Source organism: Lagopus leucura, unplaced genomic scaffold (assembly GCF_019238085.1).
Source record: "Lagopus leucura isolate 7727_CA_CO unplaced genomic scaffold, USGS_WTPT01 Super-Scaffold_100022, whole genome shotgun sequence".
NCBI classification, from domain to species: domain Eukaryota; kingdom Metazoa; phylum Chordata; class Aves; order Galliformes; family Phasianidae; genus Lagopus; species Lagopus leucura.
Genome location: NW_024962275.1, coordinates 10246376 through 10262051, shown reverse-complemented (window position 1 = coordinate 10262051; position 15676 = coordinate 10246376). Strand labels below are relative to the sequence as shown.

The 15676-nt window shown below is 47.7% G+C and overlaps 1 long non-coding RNA gene across 1 annotated transcript; it reads right to left on the bottom strand.

The window, feature by feature from the left end:
• Positions 1–6: 6 nt before the first annotated feature.
• Positions 7–3049, bottom strand: LOC122184245. The gene is made up of 3 exons (XR_006180513.1): positions 2819–3049; positions 1508–1593; positions 7–136 (listed from the first exon to the last, which is right to left on the bottom strand). It is a non-coding gene; the product is annotated as an uncharacterized LOC122184245 (long non-coding RNA).
• Between the last annotated feature and the right edge of the window lie 12627 nt (positions 3050–15676).

The following is a 15676-nucleotide window of genomic DNA, read 5'->3' as shown; positions in this document are numbered from 1 at the left end:
TGCCAGCACCTAACAGAAATTTATTTGTTCTGTGGCACCGATGGATCACAAGGACACGTAGTAAGATCCCATGCAGCAATTAAGATGAGCTCTTGGAATGAAGTGTTTGGCAATGCACTTCAGGCTGATTATGAAACTGTAAGTAACAGAAAACAAAACTCCTGAGCAGGGAATTGTACCCTGTTCTCTGCACTACCCCTCCTAGTTTAAATGAGAGCCCTACCAGAAAATTTACTCAAAGCTCCTGCAACAACTAATGACTGCCATACATTCTACCAATTAACGTGGCTTGACAGTAAATTCATCACAGAGAAATTGTGCTGATGAGGGGCTGTCACCACAAACTTGAAATTACTAAAATCAATAAAAGATTCCTATCAGAAAGATATGTGGAGTGGTAAAATATTAATAATATATGTCCTGGAAAGCAATTCCTGGAATCATTGCCCCTCAGAGCCAAATGAAGAATAATTCTACTTCTGAATTTTTAAGAAATCAACACGGAGCTCATTTTCCTAGACATCTCTTCCAAATTGGTAAAGACAACTTTGTATTCTAAAGGTAACAGAAAATGAATATATATATATATATATGTGTGTGTGTGTATATGTGTAATATATTACATATATGTATATATATATTCATATATTACATTCCTTATTTTACACTGTGCAGAAGTCTGGCTTGTGTGATAATACCAGTTCCAAGGAATTTCACAAAGAAAAAACAGGATTGTAATGAGAAACAAAAGGCAGATTTGTCCCAGGTCAGATGGCTAATGAGTTTCCTGGGCCTTAATACTGGAAGGAACTTTCAGGCTTAAAATCAGAGGTAATGTGTTACAATGCAGATTGCACTGATGTGCTCTGAGTCATTTGTGCACAAGCAGTCTTTAGACTACTTGCCATTGGAACTACAAATATAAATACTCAGAATGCTCTCACGGTGCTCAGTGACCAAAGGTACATCAACAAACAGAATCACTCTTTTGCTCTCAGTAACGGCAGCATTCACCCAGCAATGCTGCCACTCCATATCCTTCATTCAGGCTAACTGGGGGCAGCAAGAGGAGCCCAGAAACCACCAAAGTATGATCGCTTTCAACAGTATTCCCCCCCTTAAAAGATGGTACCTACTAAAATGTGGAAGACAGATAAAGCTGCAGTGATATTAGAGGTATGTGTACCGACAGCACATGTGAGCACTTCCTTGCTGTCCATTGCACCAAAGCACTCATTCTTGCTTTTCTTAAGTGCAATAAATAAGTAAACTGTACCTTCAAAAATTATCAGTATCTAGGCATCCTGTTTTTCCTTTTTTGCAGTGCTATCCTAGTGAAAGACTTTCAGAAAGTACAGATTTACAGCTGCAATAGTATACCCACTTATTCTTTCAGGTCAAGATTTAATGAATTAGAGGATGGAAAACACCCGTGTTCTTGTACAAAGGAGCAAATATTTTTGTACAAAGCAAAAAACAGTATTTTTTTTTTTTTTTTTTTACACACCATTTAGAAAAGAAGCAAAATCCACCATTTACAGAGTCTCTGTCACATTCTCATTTGATTGCACTGTAAATGCAGCGGCATCCTACCTATAGAAAATAAAAACAAAGCAGCAACAATATTTGGCATGGGATGTATCCAGTAAAGACCTGATTTTTATGGCTTACACAGGCATAACCATCAATAGCTGAGCTTGGATAGAAAATCGATAATCTAAATAGGCATGAATATTAATATTAAAGACCTTCCTTTTTCAAAAGTGTTCCACGACTCTAAAATGTTTCAAGTTGTTCAAATAAGTGAAGAATCCTTCGCTGAATAGAAGTGAATTTCAAGGACTTCGCTTCAGGCACACTGCACTTCTGAACAGCGAATGCCAGTTTATTTTGCCAGACTGCACGTGCACAGGGAGCGCAGAGCTCAGAGCTCCTTACACATCCTCTGGACTCTGGGCTTTTATTTGCACAGCACACACTGCTAAGGAATTAGAGAGGTGAAGCTTCGCATGCATTAGAGAAAGTGGTGGCAGGTTTATATTTTGGCCCTTCCTTCTGAATACTTTACTAATGTAAAAGGCCTGGAGCAAAATTAATAAGCACTGAAAGACTTGCTTTCAGCTTTGCAGATGCCCAGCTTTTTTGTGTGCATATCTAAACAGTGGTGTGCAGAGCGGGTAAGCCAGCCTCTGAAAGGCTGCTGGAATTTAAGAAGGCCCCAGATTACCTGCATTATTACTTGGGATGGGGGCCCTGGGGTTTGAGAGCGTAAGCGTGCACTGAACTGCTGCAGTGCCTCATGCAGATCCTCAGCATTATCACAGCAGTAAATAAACAACTCAGATTTAACTCCCAGACTAAAACATATGTTAGGTGAAAACAACATCGCAGAAACAAATAAAACTCATTTCATGTATAAACGCATGAATACACAGAGTCACTGAACAGGTGTGAAAGCCGTGAGGAAGCCGTGCTTCACAGGATTTTGAGACTGTTAGAAAAATCCAAAAAAGAGAGCAAGAAAAATACGCATCCAGTTCTTTCATATGGAAAAATAAGAAGACAGTCCTGCTAAGCTAGTGGGAGTTTTCCAATTAAATTCAGCTAGGCCAAGAGTGCCAAGAATATCAGCAACCTTCTAGGAACATCCAGGAAGACTTTCTGAGGGCAGACAAGTTCAGGATTCGTGCCAGCAGGACATTATTGTGCAGCTGGTCTGCAGAGCACAGTTTTCAAAGCTGTGCAGCCAGTCTTAATCTCTTCCGTTTGCGCCGCCCCGTCCTTACCGGGCGGTGGGCACGGGAACGGGGTGACTTACCGGAGCTGCAGAAACGACCGCGGGCAGAAGCGCCGAGAAACGAACGGTAAACATTTAATCGACGAACGCAAAGAGCGACAAACAAAGAGACGACCGCGTTCCCAACCGGCTCCCGTCCGAACAGCGACTGTGGAGGACGGCTCGGTGCAGAGGGGGGACGGACAGGCCCCCGCGCCGCCTTCCCCTGAGAGCCCGGCGTCCCAAAGGCACGGGGCAGGCGGCAGCGGCGGGGACGCGGGGCGGCGGCGCAGCGCCGCTTTGCCCGCACGGAGCCCCACGGCTCCGCCAACGCTATCGCGGCGGCCCCGCGGCCGCTATTGGCGGAGAGCCAGCGCTCGGCCCCGCCTCCTCCGCGCGCCATTGGTCGCACCGTCGTTGCGTCATCACCGCGCGCGTCCCAGATGGCCCCGGCCCGGCTGCCAGCGCCGATGCCTGTCGCCGCGCGCCCGCTCCGCTTCCGGGGCGGCCGGGCCCCGGGAGGAAGAGGGCGGGGACGCGGGGGACCGCGGCAAGGCCGAGCCCGCGCCGCGCCGCCCCGTGCGGGCCTTCCTGGAGAGCGGCGAGCACGGGCCGCATCCGTGCCGCCAGGAAAGCGCTGAGGAATGCAGCCTTGTCTCCTCTTGCACCAGGCACTCGTGCTCACGTATTGGTTCGGGCTGTGACTTGGGAATTCCTCTACAAGTCACAGTAACTCAGCAACTGGGGTGGCCGATGTGATAATAGCTTTTTAGAAACAGTTGTGATATTCCCTCCTATTCTGCTTGTAATATCAGGATAATCTACGCCTGACCTGGTACAAGACCTTTCTTGTATTTTCTTCCATCTCTTTCCCTGTGGTCCAAAAGCCAATGAGTTGCTGTACAAGAGAAACTTTTCACAAAAAAAAAAAAGCAGTTCTTCTCCCAGATGCATACCTTGGGGGAGGTTTAAGGTCAGAACGCTGAGAGCAGGCATCCATTTCTCTGCTTCTCTTTATCCTTTCCCTACAAGTTACCCAGCTGCAGTGTCTTGCTCCCAGCACCTCCCAAAAACCCCTTCTGTTCCCACCAGGAATGTAAAGGAGAGCAAGTTGGAAGGAAAAAGTCTCCTCTCTGGCCTCACACTTAACTATACCTTTCACATGCAGCAAAATCATGGGCTCTGTGTGTCACTGGAAGAGAGCACCACATTGGAAAATGAGGATCTCAGGGTCCCAGGTGTTGCTTTTCACGCCCGTACCGAATTTCCCGGGAGACCGCAGCTTGGCCAATTACTGAGGCGACACCAATATGATGAGCAGCAAATGGCGTTTATTACCCGTATACACTACCTTATATAGCCTAATTACTTCGTCTACGCCCCCCAAGGGGGCACATCACACATCAATCATTAGAGCAGGGAGGGAGCTTAACACATCAGACCCCGCGGGGGGGTCTCGCAGTTTCGCAGTTGCTGACAACATCTCCCCCTCTCCATGCTCAAGAAAGCATACTACAACTCGAGAGGACCCTAACCGCGTACACCCCGAAATCCCCGCATTGCGCCTATACATGCCATTGTCCTCTCGGTTAAGCCTTGCCCCGTTACAACCCGATTCGCAAAATATCCTATCCTAATAACCCTATAACTTATATAACACTATATAACTTATAACCCTATATAACCTTATAACTTATAACCTTATATACTTATAACCTTATAACTTTATAATTTAATGACCTATATACTTATAACTTTATAACTTATATACTTATAACCTTATAACTTAATGACAACCTATTATCTTAACAATCCTAAAATCTTAATATCTTATATAAGTTCTACCTTAACGTTATAACCGTCTATCAGCCTTAAAATAAGTCTTACAAAAAATGATGCAGTGTATCCCTATTTAATGCTAAATCAAGCTGGGACACTTGCTTTAGCAAGCGCCATGTCTTTATATATAATATAACTATAAGAACCAAGCATAATACTATTAAACCTAATATAACAACTACCGGATGTAGTACAGAGTTAAATATTCCCGTAGCTGTGGGAGACCAACCGAAAAGAACCTCCCACCAGTGATGTTCTCCAGCTTTCATTACTCTTTCCAAGACGCGATGTATCTTTTTCACGTCATGATGAACAGTAATCAAGGTCTTTTGTCCGTTGTCTTTGATGCGTTCTAATAGTCGATGCAGATCGTCATGTTGTAGAAGCTCCTTTACCAATGCGAGATTCATTCCAATCAGCGCTGGACGCAAATCTTTGATCAGGGTGTAATTGAACTGCAAAAGCTGATATGAAGTAACAGGAACTGTATAGTTAAAATCACATCCTAAAATATTGATAAAATTGCAAACACAAAGATTTGAGTGATTGGCAGTATCAACAATCATATTCCCTATTTGTATGGAGTCGCAATGAGTTCTGATGCAAGCACATCCTTTTCCAATATATACAAGCATTGATTCGAACATCCTACCAGGCTGGACCTCAAAGTGGCAGATATTTTGTTCAGTGTCAAAACAGATATCTTGGGTCTCAAATGTATTACTTTCACAAATAAATCCTTGTTGTTCTCGCATGGCACATGAACTAACGTCCACAGTTTGCCATTTCTTATTCTTTTGAAGAGCCCATATCCGATGTTCAATTGGATACAGAGTAGTCTCACCATGATTTAATCCTAGGGCTACGATTGGATATATCGTGTATACTGAAGCATTACTTATCATCAAAACAAAAGCCACGGCATAATTGGTGACAGGGTCATAAGTGAAGTTAACTAAATGCCACCATGATTGAAATTTTCTTTCAAACCTATTTGCATTGTCCCAAATTACTTTTCTAATTTCAGTGGGTATAGTGCCATCCTCACCTTCTCTCACGATTGTCGCTGCTATAAATTGCATCCACATCTGGGCCTGAATGCAACTGAGGGCTAAAGAAGTATTACCTTGGACTGCTGAAAGCGCATCCATAATCAACAGATGATCTTTCCTATTTATCTTTTCCCATTGCGGTAACACATCTGATAAAAGCCATTGGCTTGTTCCTAAACCTGATAGGGACGACTGTAGAGGATGTTGCAATTCATGTATATTACTTGTAATGGCATTCAATTTACTCATGAGTATTTCAGTGTCTATACTGTTTAAGACTCCTAAACCTGTTCCCAGAATACCAGAAACATCTCTTTTTGCTCTTCTAGGTGTATTGTACGGGCTCAAGAATAACATGCATAAGGTTCACCGCATCATATGGCAAAAGACTAGAAGCCATAAGAGCTTCCACTGCTGCCATAGTAACAGGGGAACGCAGGCCTTTGCTCTTAACTAATTCCGAAAGACGAGTAACCGCTTTGGACTCCAGAGGAACCCAAGCTGGACCCTCTGGTCTTATCACCACCGGCAAAGTGAGAGCGACACCTGCTGGATCTGCGGCCTGTATATCCTCCCTCACTCGAGCCCAATCAGTGAGGGTAGGCAGGCCCCATGAAGCTGTCGATATGGGACCACGCCCCTCCTGGGTGGACTCCAGGGCCATCCCCGTCGGAACGCTCCCCCCACAGCAAGGCCGGGGACAATCCACGCCCCTCGGGGGGTGGCCACCGTAGCAGGCAGAATCGGGCAGTAGGTGAGTCCCGCCCCCACTGTCGCATTCCACAGGTTGTATCCCAGCCCCTCCAGACATCTCTCCCTTCTCAAGGACCCTCTTATCAGCTGTACTAGAAGTTATAGCACTTTCCTCCACCGACCCCCCTTCCCCGTTATCTTTACAGGGCTTAAGCGAAGGATATATGCTGCGAGCCGGGTACGGAGGTGGGTCCTCCCTTTTATGGTATGATTGCTCCTGCTTCACTTCGTTCTTCTTTATCTCCAGGGTCGTTGTTTCTGGTGGGGCCGAAGGAGTCAGCGCCATCTTGCCCTCTGGCGAATCTGTAGGGGAGACAAGACCCCCCCCTGGCCCGAGCCCCAGCAGCTCCCTAGCACGGTCACCTGCAATCTTCTCCTCTTTTGCTTTCTTAAGAGCTGTTAAAATCAACCCCCACACCTTAATCTCTGCTGCTTTCTGATTAAACATTGCCCTCTGTGAGAGTGCAGCAGTAAACGAATCCCAATTATTAGGATCATATAAATCAGAAGGGGATGATAGTAATCCCTCCTTCTCCAGCAACAAAAGCGTCGCTGATATCTCCTTCTTAGAAGGAACATTTTTCCCGCAATAAATTTTGCATGCATGAAAAATCACCTTTATGACGGCTTCCATAACGCCTCCGGCCGAACATGCACCTGGCCTCTTCTGGCGTTTCCCCCCTAGCGTCCTAGGGGAATCTTGGCTCCTTTTCCCGAGCCTCCCGCCTGACGAGGAGTAATGCGCACTCCTCCCCGTCCCCGGGTTACCACTACTCCGCGGATTTGAATTTACCGCTACCGCAGTGGGATCCTGCTTCCGGCAGGCAGCTGACTCACTCCCAGGAATCACGTCGATCGGGGTCACCACTTGTTGCTTTTCACGCCCGTACCGAATTTCCCGGGAGACCGCAGCTTGGCCAATTACTGAGGCGACACCAATATGATGAGCAGCAAATGGCGTTTATTACCCGTATACACTACCTTATATAGCCTAATTACTTCGTCTACGCCCCCCAAGGGGGCACATCACACATCAATCATTAGAGCAGGGAGGGAGCTTAACACATCAGACCCCGCGGGGGGGTCTCGCAGTTTCGCAGTTGCTGACAACACCCAGGGCTCCGAGGAATGTGGCCACCCCATCTGTCAGAGCCAGGGGGTCTTGGAAGAGTACCCATCATCCCTCTTCAAGGTGATGGCACCATCTCGCTCCTATTATGAGAGCGAGAGCAGGTTCTAGTCTATGCTCACCTGACAGCAAGATTCATACACAAAGGGTAGATGTCAGCCCGTCCAGTTTATTACAAGTGCTGGTCACTGGGGGAGATGGGGAAGGGAAAATGGGCAATAGAAAAGATCAGAGGATGCAGACCTTGGGATGCAGTCAGAAAGGATGGTAAAATCACATGGGGTGTCATGGAGTTACGGGTCATGTGGGATTAGGTGGTGGGGGTGAGGTGGTTGCACGTGACCCACAGCCCTGTGTGAGCCATACCCCCACATGCCCCTGTGATTCCCTGACCCTGCCTACTCCCATCACACTGTGACCCACTGCTGTGTGGCCCCAGAACTCTGGAATCCCTACCCCCACCTCACCCCCACCATCTAATCCCACGTGACCCGTAACTCCATGACACCCCATCTGATTCTACCATCCCTTCTGACCCCATCACTGTGACCCAGAACCTCATCTGATCCCATAACTCTGTGCCATGCCATCTGACCCAATGTCACCCCATAACTCTGTGACCTGCAGGACCCCCATAACCCCATGTACTGAACCCATGTGGCCAAAGAACCAGCTGCATGCGGGAAAAGGCATCTCCTCGGGGAGGAGCTGCCCCAGAGGAGGGCAAAGAAGCCCTGGGGTGGGCTGCATCCATATATCTCAGTTTGGAGAGCTGGGAACTGGCCGAAGGGGCCAGAAGAAGGACATGAATGCTGCTCTAGGGAAATACCTGTCACAAGCTTTGGGGGGCAGGAAGTTTCTGTTTCTCTAAGCAGACGAGAACAGAACAAACTGATCCCACTGAGACTGGGAAAGGGACTGGAACTTGGCTGCCGCAGTGCTGTGTGGCAAATGAACCCAAGTCTGCCTGACAACTCCGCATCACCCACAGCAAAGCTGCACAAGCAAACAAAAAGCTCTCAGCTGCAGAGAAATATACTTCATTCCTGACTTGCACAAGTAGGGATAGAAGGACCTCCACACTGCTTGGCCTCGCCAAGGAATTCACACAGCTCTAAGTACCACTACTCACACACACACAGTCAGATCACTCTACAACTAACAACTGCCACTGACTGATGCTCAAAGCCAGAGACCCTCAGGGGCCTCCTTAGACCCAGCCCACAAAGCCTAAAGCAGAACCCTTAACCCAAAACGGCAATAGGAGACAAAGGCAACAGCAGGCACAGCTTTCAGTTACCCCCAAAAGGTAAACAACTCAATCCCGAAAACAAAGACCAAACTGCTTAACCCATTCTGAAGATCAGGGCACACAGAACACCAAAGAACACACCTCCATGCAGAGGGCCCTCACAGGGTCCAGCCAGCCCTTAAATGAGGTCAGGGAGGGCTGGAACCAGGCTCCACCCCTTGTCCAGACAAGTGAATTGCTCCCACCTGTTCTCCACAGCAGAACAAGGTCTAATGGAGGTAAAAGACCAGTCGGCCCAGGAGGGAGCCCTGCCAGGCCTCAACAGGCCAGTTGGCTGGGGCGTTGCGGAAGCCTTGCCAGGCCTGATCTTCTTTGCCATCTGCCTGAGAGGTTTAGTGATCCACACCTGATGTGGCAGCCTGGATGGTCTGCCTTGGGGCTGCATGGCCATTGGCCTGGCCGGGTCTCCAGGTTAGCTGGATCCTCTGGCCCGGCTGGATCACCCAGGCTAGCCAGCATGCTGGCTTTCAGTCTGCCAGTGCCTATTGAACAGCCTGCCAGCCTCTGGCCTGGCAGGACCCTAGAAACACAGAGCTCCATGGGCCAGCTGGCCACCTTTCACATGCCAGTCCTCTCCTGAACAGCCAGCCAGCTTTCGGCCTGGCCCAACTAGCCTTGTAAGGGTTCCAAGCCACTCAGCCAGCTTGACAGACAATGGTCAGGTCGGCACGGCACCACCAAGGTTGGCACTAGCTATTGCAATTAGAACAGGAGGGAACATCACAACTGTTTCCAAGAAGCTATTATCACATTGCCCACCCCAATTGCTGTGTTATTGTGACTTGCAGTGGAATTCCCAAGTCATAGTCTGAACCAATACGTGAGCACAAGCGTCTTGGTTCAGGAGAGAGACAAGGCTGCATTCCTAAGCTCACCTCCCTCCACATCCCTCCCTGCACTCTGTTTTGCCTGTTTGTTCTGCACCCCCTTGCCTGGTTCACAATTAAGTGAAATGCTGTTCTGAAATGATTCTAAAGAAAGGCATTCCACATCACTCATCTTCCTCACTGCCACCCTGTATAATCAGTGACTATTAAGGTGCTATAATTATGAAATAAACAAGAGTTTGACAAAGGAGAGTATGATAATAAAAAGGGAACAAATAGAAGGCTTACCTCTACCCAGGGCTCACTCACAAAACTCCAGCAGGGCCAATCTCCAGAAGAGCTCCTTCCCCATTGGCAGCCAGCTCTTAAATAGGTTCAGGAGAGCAGCACAGCTGAATTGCCTTCACTGTGCTCCTCTGGCTGACTCATGGCTCGCCTCAGGTGATCAATCAGAGGTTCAGGCTGTGACTTAGCAGTTCCCATACACACACCTAAACATTTCCTGAACACCTCCAGGGAATCTGACTGCAGTCCCTCCCTGGGCAGTCTGTCCAGCGCCCAACCACTCTTTTGGAGGAGTTTTTCCTAATGTCCAGCCTGAAAGAGCTCTTGTTGCTCTCAAGGTTCTTTCATTTCTTCACAAAGCTGTTTCAAAATCTTCATCTGGAAGGGAGCATGTGAACCTAATGAGATTCAGCAAGGTCAAGTGTAGGGTTTTGCACCTGGGTTGGGGCAACCCCAGATATCTGTGCAGGCTGGGAGAAGAACTCATGGAGGCCGGCAGAAGAACTCATGGAGGCCGGCCCTGCTGAGAAGGACTTCGGTGTTCTGGAGGACAAAAAACTTCAGCTGAGCCAGCAGTGAGAGCTGGGTTTGTTTAGTCTGGAGAATACTCTGGGGAAACCTGATGTGGCCTTCCAGTAATTAAATGGAAACTTATAAGCAGGAGGGAAATCAGCTTTTAACATGGGAAGAGAGCAACAGAGCAAAGGGGAACAGCTTTAAACAAAAAGAGTGGAGATTCAGTTTAGATATCAGAGAGAAATTTATCAGTGAGAGAGTGACGAGGTGCTGGAACAGCTGCCCACAGAGGCTGTGATGCCACGTCCATCCCTGGAGGCGTTCAAGGCCAGGTTGGATGGGGCCCTGGGCAGCCTGGGCTGCTATGAAAAGAGGTTGGTGGCCCTGCGTGTGGCAGGGGGTTGAAGATTTATGATCCTTGAGGTGTCTTCCAACCCTGGCCATTCTTTGATCCCATGATTCTGATTCTAAGGTTCTGTATCTCCTGGCATTGGGATGCTAATGAACAGAATTGATAGGTCCAGAGCACAAACTGGAAAGTTTTCCAGAGCATGGCACACATGGGCACACAGATGCCCAGTGAGATGCAAGACCCTCTCCTGTCTTTCCTGCTGTTACAGGTCATGGCCTTCAGGATGTCAATTGGCAGGAAGTTTTCTAGAACAATAATCATAGGAAAACAAGTTGGAAAAGGAAGTGATGAAGAGACTCACAGATGTTTAGAGAACTTTTTCTGTATAGGAAGGTTCCTCTTTGGAGGAAGTAAGGCCTCCTACTTATTGCCGTGGAAACTACAATAGATACAAAGAGCCCAATAACAATGCTTGATAGAGCAAATTCTCAGCTACCAAACCTGTTTCTCAACACGGTCACCGATATCAGCTTTGCATTTTCACCAGCTCATAACAATCTGCACCAGGGGGTGACCCGCTGTCACTGTCACCACTGATGAAACGCAATGCTCACAGCCCCACTGTGCTCACATCCACTGCTGTGTCTCCAGAAACGTTCAACAAGGGTCAGTGAATATCAGCGGGTGCCATTTTTTCATTTTCCTTCTGCAGTGTGCAGGAGGTTTGATTGGGCAGGACCAGCACGGTGGGCAGATCCCCGAACACTGACTGCCCAGGCAGCTTTTCCTACACGTGGGTCCCAACATTTGAATGTCTTAGCACCCACTGCTCTCGGTGTAGCTGTTCACAGTCCACTGTACTGTTTGATTTTCCCAGAGGCTGTGCATGAGAGGGAATGCGGGGCGCTACTGGGCTATGAGAAGCGGTGGCTGACCATGATTATTATGGAGGAATAATTGTATGCACCAGTACAGGCTGGGGGATGAGCTGCTGGAGAGGAGCTCTGCAGAGAGGGACCTGGGCGTCCTGGTGGACGACAGGTCGGCCATGAGCCAGCAGTGCGCCCTTGTGGCCAAGAGGGCCAATGGCATCCTGGGGTGCATTAAAAAGAGCGTGTCTAGCAGGTCGAGGGAGGTGATCCTCCCCCTCTACTCTGCCCTGGTGAGGCCTCATCTGGAGCACTAAGCCCAGTTCTGGGCTCCCCAGTACAAAACAAACAGGGACTTCTTGGAAAGAGTCCAGCAGAGGGCCACAAAGATGGTGAGGGGCCTGGAGCATCTCTGCTATGAGGAAAGGCTGAGTGAACTGGGTCTGTTCAGCCTTGAGAAAAGAAGACTGAGAGGGGACCTGATCCAGGTCTGTAAATATCTAAGGTGTGGGGGGGCAGAGTGGAGAGGCCGGACTCTCTTCTGCAGTGTGTGGAGACAGGACAAGGGGAAACGGCCAGGAACTGCAGCATAGGAAGTTCTGCACAAATGGGCACAAGACCTTCTTTAGGTGAGGTGACGGTGGTGGTCTGCAAGCTACCACCAAGGTCTGCAAGCCACCACCAAAGTCTGAGCTGAACACAACCTTAATTTTGGATTTAACTCCTAGCGTTGAGTGTTTGTATTGGCTTGAAGCAGAAGTTCCCTGTGTTTCTGTTGTATGAGTTGATGCCTTGAGGTGTTGGCTTTGTGACTGAAAGGAATTGCAAGGAGTTGGGAAGCTATCATAAAGAGAACAGCAACTTCTGCCTCACAATTTTTGGTTTCCTAGGGACAGAACGTTTCCATCCTCTAGTAAAGCCTCCTGGCTAGTCAAAGCCTTTTGGCTTTCTCTCTTGTAGTTGTGGGGATTAATGTGCCTTGCTTTGCATTGCCAGAATTTGTTCTTATTTGAGAAGGAGCGGAGCCAACTCTGCTGATTCCTGGCATTCATCTTTCTTCTCAGGAAAAAAAAATGCAGGAGAAGCTTGAATTTGAGCAGTGCTTGAACATGGGGCAAAGAGAACATGCACTGCTTGTTCAGCAGATCAACAATCAGAAGGACGAGATACTGCAGACAGTAAGAGAGATGGGTCTCTTCTGGGCAGGAGCTCTAATCCCTGCTCATTTGCTGAGCTAGGGCTGTGCCTGCTGCCACAGACAGAGAGGTGTTTTGAGTGTCCACGTGAGCAGAAACTTTCCCTCTAGAGACAGCAGCTCATTTCACTGCCCTCAGTGTTTTGCTTCTGCTTTCTCCCTTGGACTCATTAGGGATGCTGTAACAGTCATTTGATAGGTGGCTGTTTTGATTGTACAAATTGGAGCTGTTTTTTTTTTTTCATTTTTTTACATCTTTCCTGTACATAATTGCTTGACTTCACAGATTCTCAACATCTCCTTGGAAGCACCTTGGAGTTCCTTTGTGTTTAGGCTGCCCCATCTGATGAAGAATGAAGGATCTGATCTCCTTCTCATAACATCTCCCCAGAGCTGCCTGGGGCACTACAACCAAACCCTCCGTGATCTGGCCCAGTACAAGATACTACGTTTCTTAAACTGACCGTGTTCTCCTTTGGTTCTTTTACCTTGGCCTAGAATCAGATGAGGTTGGAGGAGGGCCTGACAAAGCACCAGCGGCATTTGGAGGAGGAGCACCTGAAACTGCTGCAGCAGCTGAAGCAAGCAGAGCAAGGCATTGCCAGCCGTATCCAGAAGCTGACAGAGGACAATCAGAGGTGAGGCAGTCACAGGACATCCTGCAGTGAGCTCTGTCCACTGGGGGCTCGTGTCGTGCTCTGAGTTGTTCATTTTGGCCTCTCTGAGTTTTAACAGAGCTGGTCAGTCCTGATACTTAAGTGAAGTGGAGTGCATGTTGCTTCTGTGGTCCCTGTCCAGCATGCAGCCTTTGGACAGAGCTCCCCAAAAGGCCTGCAGGCTTGGTTACAGAGCTAAACTGTCCCTGCAAGCCTGTGCTGTACAGAGGCAGTGGAATTGCAGACTCCTGTGCTGCCCTGGCTGTGGACATGGTTGCTTCTTCCCTTCTCGTGTGTGTTAGCTACACTGAGTTTGTCTGCACTCAAGTATGTGCTCATAGATTTGCAAATAAAGATACCACTTTCCCAGCTGCCACTTCTAGCAGAACAGGATCAGTGTCGGGATGGAGTGTTAGTTGCTGAACTGCCAAAATCCCACTTAAATGAAGTGGAATTTGGCACCTCAGAAGAATATTTCACACATCTGTGCTTTTGAAGTTTTGTGGTGCTGTGTAAAATTTGAATTCCTCATGGAAGTTACATATTTGAACAGCAGTGCTTAGTGTTCCTCTTTAGTGCTCCTTCTGGAAGGTGCATATTTTGGTGATTGCACTTACTTTTCATCTCAGAGTAGTCCTAGCTAAGGAGTTTGGGAACAAAACCCTGTATTCTACTATCAAGGACCAAGAGAAATCTGTTGGAAAGCAAAGCACTTACAGAAGTGGTCCAGTAATGTGTATGGGAGGAATACACCAAACTCAGTGCTGCCATTCAGCCAACACTTTGATCTGGCTTTGCCCCTAAAATTGGTTTTCTGCAACTCTCCTCTACTTTTATATTGCCCCCTGCTTCCATGAGGTGTTTGTGCTGTGACAGAGTAAACTGACCTGGCTGAAAAATATTCTCTTTGTATGGCAGATAGTTTTTATGTCAAACCATTTCCCAGAAAGTTAAGTGGTGGTGTGTGTAATTGTGCTGGAACAAGGACAGGGAGGTGGGAGGGAGATGAGGCTCCTGCTTATAGTGGCAATGCTCACTGCAGTCAGCTTTAAAGTGCTCCTCAAGCCTCAAGGGAAGGAAGCCTGTTTCCCAGATCCTTGTTAGGTCTTCTGGGATGAACTTTCCATTGTAAGAAGCAGCTGTTCCCATGGTTTTGAGGAAAATTTTATTTTTTAATAGACTTTTATACCCTTTCCAAGAAATCACTGCAACTTTTGAGTCTCTGATGAGCATGTGGCTTTCTTGTACAGGTTGCTTGCTGAATCTGCCCAGCCTTGGGTTCTGAGCTGAGTGAGCAGGAGAGGAGTGAGGTAGTGCTTCTTTGAATGAGTGGCTGAATTATTCTTATTTGCTTGCTAGAATAAGGATGGAACAGCTGATGGCAATCACACAGGAGGAGACAGAGCATCTGCGCAGGAGGGAAGTGGCCTGTAAGTCCAAATAACTGGGATAGTAGGTTACTGGAAAGACCTGGTTCCTTTGGATATGCCCTGAAAGGTGATTGCTGTGTGGGAGATGCTCTGCTACACACGTTCTTGCTGTTTGTTGCCTCATGCATAGAGCAGACTCGAAGTGGGTAGCACTGTACACATACCATGGCTGATCAGTGCTCCCACCCGCAACTCACTGCTGATTCTCAGGTGTGAGTTGTGCCCCTGATGTAGCTGGAGTGTATTGCATAAGCAGTCTGAAACTGATGGTAAGGCATCCTGTGTGCACAAAGTACTTCCTACTTTAGAGGTACCAAGCAGATGTTGACTGATCAGGTTTGTGAGGCAGGAAGCATATTAGGAGGTAAGCAACAGTGCCACAAGGGAACCATTTCTGCTCATTGTGAGCATGAATGGAGCTGCTGGAGTTACAATGGAAATGATGTGTGTGCTGTCACCCCAGGAGTGGATGGTTCACAGCAGTACAGACAGGCCTGTAGCCTGTCTAAGGCACTGATTTTGCTTCTCCAAATACTGAAGAGATGCAAGCATAGTAGGATTTGTTTGTGTGATTTTCCAATAAATACCCACAATTCTTGCAGCTGAATGCATCTCCTCATAAATGAATGAGATGGGAATAATGAGAACAGGTTGAAATGAGAGAAAAGGCACTATTAATTGCAAG